Source organism: Sorghum bicolor, chromosome 2, assembly GCF_000003195.3.
Source record: "Sorghum bicolor cultivar BTx623 chromosome 2, Sorghum_bicolor_NCBIv3, whole genome shotgun sequence".
Lineage (NCBI taxonomy): Eukaryota > Viridiplantae > Streptophyta > Magnoliopsida > Poales > Poaceae > Sorghum > Sorghum bicolor.
This window is the reverse complement of record NC_012871.2, coordinates 8719909-8731314: the sequence shown is the minus strand read 5'-3', so window position 1 is coordinate 8731314 and position 11406 is coordinate 8719909. Positions and strand designations below refer to the sequence as shown.

The following is an 11406-nucleotide window of genomic DNA, read 5'->3' as shown; positions in this document are numbered from 1 at the left end:
ACTTTGTACAACCGGGCGGATTCTATATATATGCAAATAGCTAGTATTATTATTATTATTATTTCGAATCTGAAAATGGCCTCCATCCAAAACCAATAATTGGATTGTTGGACCAGCAGCAAAGTGGCGATTAGAGAGATGATCGTACGTCGTGAGGCAACTACGCGCCGTCGTCTTGTCCTACGTCGATCGTTGCACTAAATAATAACATACTCCCTCGTTTCCAAATTATAAGTCATTCCAAAAATCTTAAAGAGTCAAAGCATTTTTGAATTTGACTAAAAATATAAAGAAAAATATAAAGATTTATGTCATAAAATAGGTACACTATGAAAATATAAGTAACAAATAATATAATGATACTTGGTTGGTACCAAAAATGTTATTATTTTGCTATATAAATTTGGTCAAACTTAGAAAACTTTAACTCTTCAAAATTTTTAGAATGACTTATAATTTAGGACGGAGGGAGTACTAATTAATCAAGATACGTAATGGATGAGCTAGCAACCGAACAATGCGAGGCAAGGCTAGGGTTTGTTAGCTAGCGCGTCCACGTCCGATCCTCTGCCTGTCAGCGCGCGCAGGGGCCGGCCGGGGAACAAACGTGATGGTGGCATAAATTAAAGGCCACCACAACCATGCATCGCTGTACCGTAAAACACGTACGCAGAGGTCGACGCGACGCATGACATATTGCCTTGCTGTTGTGTTGACACACACACGTACGTGCGACGTCTAGTATGCGTACCAACTACGTAGCAAACGTACTACGTAACTTTGACACATGAGCCATCCGTATTAAGTCGTATTTTTTCTGCCAGACGTTAGTATTTTCTTCATTGTTTGGAGTTGTGTGAGTTGTCAGCTTCTTCGGCGTCGACCGACTTGAAATCTTTTGCACATGTAGCGTACGTGCTAGTTACGATATCAGGGTCGTGGCGTACGTGTAATTCGCGCCAGTCGCCATGCTCAGTCGAATGCATGCACTTGCAGGCTCAATTTCACCTCTTTAATTGGGAACGCGTCCCTGAGCTCTCAGGTACTCCACGTTAGCAACATTAATCTGTACCATTTGATCTCCATCTGACGCCTCTTCTTTCAGCATCTCCGTCATTCTCTAGAGTCTTCATGCCTTCTCCCGAAACCAAACCATCGGAGAAAAAAATGCCGCTCCCTCTCCACACGCCGGCCCTCCGTCCCTGTGCCAATCTTGCCTGCACCACCGTCTCTCTCCCTCTCTGGATCCTGGCCGTTGCCACAGCCAGGGCAGCGCCTCTCACTCTCTCCCTAACGCGTGCGGCAGCGACGGCATGGCAGGCGGTGGCCATGGTGCCTGCGCCCCCATGGCGGCAGCTCCCGGCCACAGAGCAGCGCAACCGCACCCACATGATGGCCGCTAGCGCTGCTTCCTCTCGGCGCTGCATCCTCACGCTGATCCGTGTGGCCTCAACGAAACCCTAGCTGCCTCTTCCTGCGCGCCGCAACCGGTTCGTCTGCTCTACGCATGCACAGGGGTGCATCTTCTGCTCCATTCGCTTCTTGCCGTCTCCCAGGTGAAGCAAGACCACCCCTCTCCTATCTGTTGCTCATGTTGCTATCTCCTTTGTATCCCTCTTCTGATCAATCTATTACTCACTGCTGCACATATCCATTCGTTTCCTTGCATGCAGGAACAACTGTGTAACTTTGATTTGTACAACTGCTCTTCGTTTTAATGGTATGCATTATTTCCCCACTAATCCCCATCCTCATCTCCATATTATTCAACAAATTGGTAGATCCATGAATGGGTAGCGATTCGTAGAACTGCTCTTTATCCTCATCTCCATATTATTCAGTATATTTGTGGATCTACGAATAGGTGGCTCTAAATCCCCTTTATGTCCTTTGCCACTTCAGTTACTTAGAGCACTTGGTAAAACTCATCTTGACATCCAGGGATGAAATAATTTTGTCTTTAATTAATCATGGAGATGCAAGTTTCTTTAAGTTATCATTCTATCCCATGCACTTTCCACCTTCATAGTGTTACCTTGGTTGCACTGCAGTTACCATGGCAGTGGGCTACACAGTTTTTTTTCCTTCAATGTATGTTCCGATGGGCATGCTTATAAAATAGCGGCATTTGTTCTCATGCATATGGTTGCTGGCTTTTCGAAACTTTCATCCTGGATTGTAAAAGAGATATGGAGGAGTACTCGGCGCAGCACGCAAAGGAAATACTCCTCCATTTGCTTTCTCAAAATCACATGGAAATCACCATAAATTCTAGAAGCTGGCACAACATGTCGCATTTTTTTAATGATTTCAGAACCTATTGGTTTCTAAAAGTCTGTACAGCTTGAGAGCTTTTAAATTGTCACTGAGTTTCTATATCTGCAACCTCATTACAAAAAATATTGGTAAAGGAAGCTACTCAACAGGCTATTAAAGGTGTTATCTGCTTTTTGCACGCCAGCTTAATATACATGTTTTTTACCTCTGCCTTGTTAAATGTTAGGTATGACCTTACAGAAGTGACTTCACAGCTCTAAAAGATTACATCTCATTCTGTGGTGAGTATCTTTTGATTAGGTCTATACCAAACTCAATGTTTTCGTACCACTGCATAGTTCTTTGTATAGGCTTGAATCTCAACATAGTGTGCTATGTACGAACCCCTACCATAAAATGTTGTTTGTTTCCGCGAAAAATTTATGTTCTTTCTAAAAGGAGTGACCACCTTCACGCTATGACATACCACTGCTGTCTTTCATCCTCTGAAAAATCTGTGCGACTATATACATAAAAGACAACACATCTTGCTAGATTTATCCTAAAAATTCTCTCTCTGAAAAAACTGTGCAACTATATACATAAAAGACATCACATCTTGCTAGATTTATGCTAAAAATTCTCTATATGTTATGTATCTTCTTTGCTTATGTTTTCCCCTACTATTTCAGGTTCCAATGTGTAATTTCAAAACAATTACGGATGTTGCTATTGCCATAATGCTTTCTTGGATACAGGTTTGTGTTTCTCCCTGCTACTTTCTTCCTTTACAATGGCCATGATGCTCCCGTGTGGAACATTTGGTCTCCTATGTTTCATACCACACGAAATGCAACCTCTCGCCTCTGATTTCTTGCAGTTTACTAATATTTATGTTCCGATGTATGTGTCTATCCTGTACAATATTTATGTTCTATTTTCTACATAAGTTTTAGGAGTGAAATTGTTCTATGAGTTTCAGATTTGCCTGAGGTGCCGACCTTGAAGTTTTAATTCATAGGGACAGGTCATGCAACTCACTATATGATCAAATACAGTATGTCTCCATGGAGGTAGTATTTATCCCTCAAAATGATTTTATTTGAAAGTATAAACTGCCATGTGAATGTAGTCTGAGAAATAAGAGGTTTGTATGTAGCCATCATCTATTTATAGATTATGAATTTGACTTGATTCTTGGTCAACAATAATGGGCAAAGAATGATAATACGACTACTGTTGCCTCAAGGCGACTTCCTCTATATTTCACATAACCAGTCTTTTTCTGACTTATTGATGGTGTTGCGACCTGTATAGTGTTACTACTTTAGAACTGCGTGGTAACGGATAACTATGGCAAAAAAAAATAGGTTTAACAAATTTTATGTGCCGCCAATTAGTTTTCAAGACCCTTATTATGTGTACCTCTCATGGCTTTATATATGTTAGTTGGTGCAGATGTAAATATAAAATATTCTAGGTCCAACAACATTCATAAATGGCGTCTTAAAGTTTGTATGACTCATATGTATCATTCTTTATTCTATGGTAATGGCTAAAGGTCTAAGATATCCATGGTGGTGTTCGTCCAATGAATTTAAAGTGATTTCTTATGTCCAGATCAGTCATAGCATCCAACATTACCCTTTTTTACCTTCTATCATGGTATGTCGTGCTATCTTGGCCTGGTAGCAACCTAGGATGAACTAAATAAATTTGCTTTCTACAGAATAGATTCGATTGATGTGTGGAATTCATTGGCTGCTTTGGAAACAAGGATATTGTTAGAAATCACAAATAAACAATTCTTTCCAATTCTTCTGTGAATACCTTTTTCAGTTCATTGCAGAGCGCAGTTTGTTACCAATATGTATATGGTTGTTTTAGCTCTTGGCAGCTTTCCTTCTTTGAGGACAACTTCCTTTTTATGCATCCCTTATTTATTCCTTTCAAAACATTAAAATACCTAGCCATTAACACGTCCTTCTCACTCCTTTTTACATACTTTAAGTAGGAATTATTTTGTTTGTGTTCTTCAATTCATACCACTTTCATTAGATTCCTTTGTCGATTTAAACTTCCATATGTTGGTTGGCATTTGCACCTTCATCAGTGTTCATTTGAGAAGCTGAAAGAGATTGGTCAGACTCAATAGGGGTTTTGTCAGATTCATCTAGAAAACAAGGTCAGAATCATAGGGGTTTTGTGAGAATCAAAGGGTATAAGTCATACAAGTTGGATGCAAACACAAAACTTTTACATTGGTTTATTTGCAATGACTCGGTTCAAGACCTCATATTATGCATTGCTTCTACTCTTTTGTATACATTTATTTTTACATTAGGCAGCTAAGTTTACATATCTAGCATTCACAAGATTTCTTGTTTGTTATCAACCATATATAGGATATCTTATGGACACAGAAACTTCACAGTTTTAATATATTTGCAGCACAAGCTCTTTGATACAAAGTTTGGCCCAAGTTTAGACTTTTCTATTTGATAGACCTGCTGCCTCTCTTTAGGTTATAGTTGGACACACACAAGATGCTACTACCCACGATTTGAATGCCTTCACAGCTTCACGCATATTCGCAGCGTAAAAATAGGAAAAAAATATTGAGTTTTATTCAGCTACTTAAAAGGTATGCAATCTACCAGTTTTTATATATGACAAGAATTCAATCTACTTACTTAGTGGTGTAACATGTAATTCTGAACTTTAGTTACCTTTTGGAAATCTGTTCAGCAGTACATTTAGGTGTCGATTGTATTATCTTGTGAAATAATACTTATTTAATCACAGAAAATAGAAGTCAGGACGTCAGGTATCTTTGCTAAATGTTTTAGAGAGGCTAATTCCAGTAATTTGCCTTTACCTTCTCACATAACATCTATAATTCTACATTCATATATGCAGTTATATCTATGCTAATGATCCACCTCACCTACAACAAGAGATTGAATTAAGAATGCATGTTTGTTCCATACATGAGTATTATGTTTTACTAACGGTCTGATTTCACTTTTTCATATTCTTAATAATAGTAGTCTTCCCAACACATTGTGTCTGCAAATACTCTTACCTAGAGAACTATTAACATGTTCTGCAGTCATGGAGTGAGATGAATTCATAGTTCAATTTCAAAAGTAATAACTAGAATTTGATCCATGGTCGTTAGCCTTAGCATGCTTATAATAACTATGACATATGATAACTTACAGTCAAGACTGGTTGCTTCCATTGACTTCATCTGCTTTGTTAAATGCAGCGACACCTGTTGCCTCCAAGACCGAGGACGCTAGACAAACCGCGACAAAAAAGACCCCAAAAGGAACCTGAAGGTATATTCCAGGTTTACCCTCTTACACAATTCTTGCATCTTTAACAACCTAATTGCTGCCAAGTAGGATCTGTACATATAAGAAGCTCTATTGTTAGTACATCCATGCCACAGAGTTGTAGCCTCTAACACTGTGCAAAATTTTGTACTTTGTCCCTTTTTGATGCAGCCCACCCCATTACCGTGTTTCGGGGAGCACAGGCTTTTGTTAGGTTCAGAACAACACATGCAACAGCTATGTTGTGTCGTACCTATCTGTTACTAGAAATCTCTACATAGCTATGAACTGTATGTCTAGAACTCTGCATAAAAATCATGCTACCTTCTCATGGCCCAGGCTCAGCATTGGTCTACTTCCTTGCAGCGTTGTATATCAGTATATGCTACCATCAGATTATGAATTTGTATCAAATTACCACATCTATTACCTAAATCTTTGCTGATCGCGCGCAGGGGCGCGCGTTACCACTAGTTCCTGATAATTGTCGATGCATGGTTTACCTGCAAGTGTACCTACTCTATCTACCTGGAGTACTTTTTGTGTGCGTATCTTGGTCGGTTGTCTTCGTCGTTGATTCATCCTCGGCTTGCCTATTAGCTAAATATATATTTACTCTATACGTTTCAAATTATAAGTTATTTTAACTTTTCTAGAGGCATATTCAAATTATAAGTTGTCCTGGTTTTTCTAGCTAGGTGTAGTATAATTTATCTGCTATATATCTAGTTATATATTATGTCTACATATATGTGCATAGTAAAAAAAAAGCCAGAAAGACTTTTAATTTAGAACAAGGAGTACTAGACTAATCAATTAACGGCCAGAGCAATCCTAATTTGAATATGCAATTTTGTTGACAGCTAGTAGCTAGTATAGATATTTATTTCTTTGGAACCGTATAGACATTTTAAAAAAAATAACAAATTCATCAATATATAGAAGAAATAATATCTAAAAAGTGTGATTTCGAATTTGCGGTTAAGGACGACATTCGAGAGTTAGTAGGCGGGTCAGCACTAGGCTATTCGGCCTTGGGTGGCATAACTAGCAAGCTTAGTTGCATTGGTATGCATTTTGGGAGTTACTTAACCGACATGAGGAATATGGACAAGTTGAAGATATTGCAGGTGAGTTTGAACATGTTTCACTATATGGATCAGCTAGAACTAATAAGTTGTGGCTACTAAAAAGTATTCTAATAAAAATTTAAGTGGTGTTTGGATCAATCAGCATGTAATAGGTCGGTAGATTGTCGGTTATTATGTAAATGTCCCTATTTGCTCATATAAGTTCGTCGGAGGAGCTATTGGATTATTTCTAGTTGGGTTATATATCTCTAATGTTTCTCTTTAGTGTATATTAGTAATATTTATTGCAGGCCCAATGTTAATCTTTATATATAAGACGCACTAGAAGAAAAAATAAATCCTAAAAATTCTATAAAAATAGAAAAAAAATCTAACTATCAATTTAGTAGACTCTAATAATCACAACTGATAGCGATAATTGTAGGATCTATTATGTTTTCTCATAAATTACCAACCCCTATTACTACATAAAGTAACACTATTCTCATTTAAATTACATACCCATACATGCTATTACGAAATGTAATATAAAGTGAATATCTAAATTTGCACCTAAATTTATCCACTTATGCTCTTATGAGACATAATTTGAATGAAAGCCATCGCTTAATTTTATCTTTAAATTACCAATGTTGCTAGTTTGAAAGATAGTGTAAGTAACCTCTAAAATTTGCACCTAAATTACCACTTCCCAATACTAAAATAAATTAAAAATATCCCTATGATCTACATTTAAATACCAAAATATATTATTGTGAAAATGTTTAAATATCATGGATTATGTATATATATTTCAAACACTACACCACAACATCAAGATTGACGATGGTTGATCTGACGCTAAAAGCGGATACAACGATAGATGATCTATCACTATAAAGTTATAGCAACAGACTAGTGCAGATGGTGTAAGTCCTATTGCTAAAAAATCTTTAGCATCAAATATCCATGTTGTGCCATCATACAACTCAAATATCCATGCATGGATGAGCAATAAATTGATATTTCATACTTTAGCAATAATGAAAATGTACCTTTATGAGTGACTCATATATCGATGCCCCTAACAACTTTGTACATTTTAAGTCAAATGCTATGGCCTATCTATATCGTTAGTATTGATGTACTATTTTGTATAAAATGATATTGCTACACATATAGTTCTTTACTTAATTCGATAAGAAAAAATCAGTATACTAAATACTAGAGAATAGTGCATAACAAATTTGGCTATGACCTCCACAGTGCATAACAAATATGGTAAACAATGTTTATCAGGTTTAAATGGTATGTTCTAGAGCTTAGCACCCTTAGCCCTTCCTAGATCATACCTCAAATTGTACCATCGACCTTGAGCATTGTGGTCAACTTAAATGCAGGGGTGGAGCTAGAACTTTATGCCAATGGATCTTGCAATGCTATTTATCTATTAGAAAGAGATTTTTATAATTTTAAAAGAGGAGACTATAGTAAATATAGTAAAAAAAATAACAAAGGTTAGCTAACCCTAATAGAACAACATAGCTCCACCCTTACTTAAACGACCATTAATAAATACCATTATAGTAATGAAAATGCGGACATATGACCTAAAATCATTATTTTAGTAACATACGAAATGGGAGTTTTAAATAAATGCACAATAAGCATATTTGGTTGAGTTTAACTTGCGATAAAAAAGTTATAGACAAATTAATAATATGCAAATTTGAAGGTCAAAGTCTAAATTCATTGCATCATAAGACATAGGCCGCAACAAAGCCATCATAACTTGAGCTTACAGTGTCAACTACATGCCTACTATCGAAGATATACGGAGGATAATGTTATCACAACTAGATATGGATTATATGTGTGTATTGTGTTAGATAAGTAACTTTTGTTTTTGTAGATAAAGAATGAACTTTTCTAATGTTTAATTATATATGGCTCCTGAAATTCTAAAGCGTGTAGGAGTCCCAAGTTCATGGACTAGTTATAAACAATGGCATCATGTTACTTTATATAGGGACGAAAGTATACCCATGCAGTCTGTTCATGAAAAGCCAAAACAGAGCTTACAATTTGGAACCCTTGATGGACTATTAGACGGGCTACACCTACACCTGAGCTACATCAAAGTGTAGGGCCTTGTTTAGATGCGAAATTTTTTTGGATTTCGCTACTGTAGCACTTTCGTTTGTTTGTGACAAATATTGTCCAATTATAGACTAATTAGAATCAAAAGATTCATCTCGTGATTTACAGGCAATTTGTGTAATTAGTTTTTATTTTCATCTAGATTTAATGCTTCATGCATGTTCCGCAAGATTCGATGTGACGGGAAATCTTGAAAAGTTTTTGGTTTTCAGGGTGAACTAAACAAGGCCTAGGTTTTTTCACAATTTTTCAATGCATATTTTTCCAAACTTCTAAAGGCTAGAAGAACGCGAGAAATGAATGACGTGAACACACACGCAGAAATACATTATTGTCCACAAAAACAAATGTGTCTCGGATGTACATACAGTACCCGACGCATTGAATCATGATGCGGATGTAGATACCAACGTACGTACGCAACAGTGTAACACATGGAACATCGATCATTGGAATGCAAGCATGCATGCATGGTCCCTTGCATGATTTGGTGTGCATATATAATTACGATATGGATCGGTGCAATCTTTTTGCTGCTCCCTCTCGCCGGCCGGTATGAACCGTCGGTGTCGCCGTCGATGCGCAGCCTAAATCCTACAGGAAGCTAGCTAGCTAGTTCAATTCTTGCCTGCAGCAAACTGCGTAGGTTTAATTTGATCGGAATTCTTGTCACGTCTCGTGCGTGAGTGCTGCTGCTGGCTATTCTATGATGCTATGAGTCGCCTCCTAGTCGCTCAACGCTAGCTCGTATAGGAAATAAAACAGACAACACAATAGGCCCTGTTTAGTTCCGCTGTAGCAATTTTGTTTTTATTTGATAATTATTGTCCAATTATGGACTAATTATACTCAAAAGATTCATCTCTCGGTTTACAAGCAAATTCATCTATATTTAGTGTTTTATGCATGTGGCGCAAGATTCGATGTGACAAACAATCTTGAAAAGTTTTTTGTTTTTCAGGTGAACTAAACAAGGCCTAAGGAGAAGAAGCACATGATTTTGGGATCCGAAAGGACCTGGTTCCTTGTCGTCATCCTCCCAACTACAATTCATCGCCAGAAATAATAATGAGTTACTTTTATACAATTTTTCCAAAAATAATGATTTATTTTTTTTCATATAGGTGGAAGGAAGAGAATGAACTATCATATCATATCTAAAAAGCAGAGCTAGATGTGGGATTATGCCTACGCCAGAGGTTGAGGTCATGAGATGTGTTGTCCTTGTCTCTATGATGATGATGAAGGATTGTCAAATTAACGAGGTGAAGTCCTTCTTATTAAGTTCTTTGTGTGTGTGACTAATTAAATGGGAGGCGAAGTGGTTGTGTATGTGTAGGTGTTAGTGTTATAGAGGACTGGTGTACCATAGGCACGGTGAAGAGCGAATGACAAGGATTGGACCAAATTCAATTTCAAGGACTGAGACCGAGAGGCCAATGAGTGATTCACACCAAGCATGGGCATGGCCGCACAGGGGAAAAGATGTCAATGCGAAAGGTGATGAAGATGGCGTTGACCCAAGATCATATCAAGACACAGCCAAGGAGCGCTCCAAGAACTTTACTGCAAAGCCATGCATGGATGAAATGGACAGGCATCGACATGGCGGAGAAAATGTATGGGGGCTCAAGTGGATTATTTGAACTTCAAAACCATTGATATCTCCACGTTAGCATCGAGGCTAAGCAAAGCGATGAAGGAATCATGACGCCGTATATGTATCGGTATTGGGTCTTTTCTTATTGCTATTTGGACCATATATATTGCTCTTAGCTTGTTCGCTTGGCTGATAAGTCATGAGTAAAAGTATTGTTCGCTGATTTATTGTGAGAGATAGCACTGTTAAATGACTAACAAATTTAACAGATAATTATGTGAATGGATTGTGTGGGACGATCGTGCTGGGCCGATTTCATCAATAAGCCTGACACCAAGGCATCTAAACAGTGGCCTAATTGCTCCGGTCACGTGGGCCAAAAGACAAAATTCAACCTCTTATTATTTTGTTATTATAATAACCATGTTGTTTTTGTGTTAATCTGCATGAAAAAAATGTGTTGTTGTATTAAATAGCACATGATTTCACAATATCGATATAGACAAGTATTGAAGAGATCAAATTAGTGCATCAACAAGTGCTACCAGCTAAAAAAAAAGGTGTTGTATTAAATAGCACATGATTTCACAATATCGATATAGACAAGTATTGAAGAAATCAAATTAGGGCATCAACAAGTGCTACCAGCTAGCTAGTTAAGGAACATAAGCATACGATCACAGTTTGGCAACCCCAACGATCACAGGATTTGCCTGGCCGATCCTAATAAAGAGTCAAGATCCTAGGATTTATTATGTAGTAGTAGTTGTCATCCTGCTCAAATTTCTCCAGCGGTCAGAACTTTAGTAGCCAGCGATTCTCTGCATCTTTTCAGTTGCATTTAATTTCCAATCTACTTGGAAGTTTTTCCAGGAATATCACAGAAAATAGCATCAATTGGATTTGAATCAGTGAGATTCCATGCTAAACATGCTTCACAGAATTCTAGCTTGGCCAATGGATCAGTGAGATTCCATGC

The 11406-nt window shown here is 37.5% G+C and overlaps 1 long non-coding RNA gene across 2 annotated transcripts; it reads left to right on the top strand.

Moving 5' to 3' along the window:
* LOC110432975 lies at positions 1191-6032 on the top strand. 2 transcript variants are annotated; one of them, XR_002450317.1, is made up of 8 exons: positions 1191-1556; positions 1674-1720; positions 2504-2558; positions 2949-3014; positions 3239-3329; positions 4781-4900; positions 5528-5600; positions 5769-6032. It is a non-coding gene; the product is annotated as an uncharacterized LOC110432975 (long non-coding RNA). The 2 variants fall into 2 exon arrangements; XR_002450318.1 differs by having other exon boundaries at positions 5528-5611.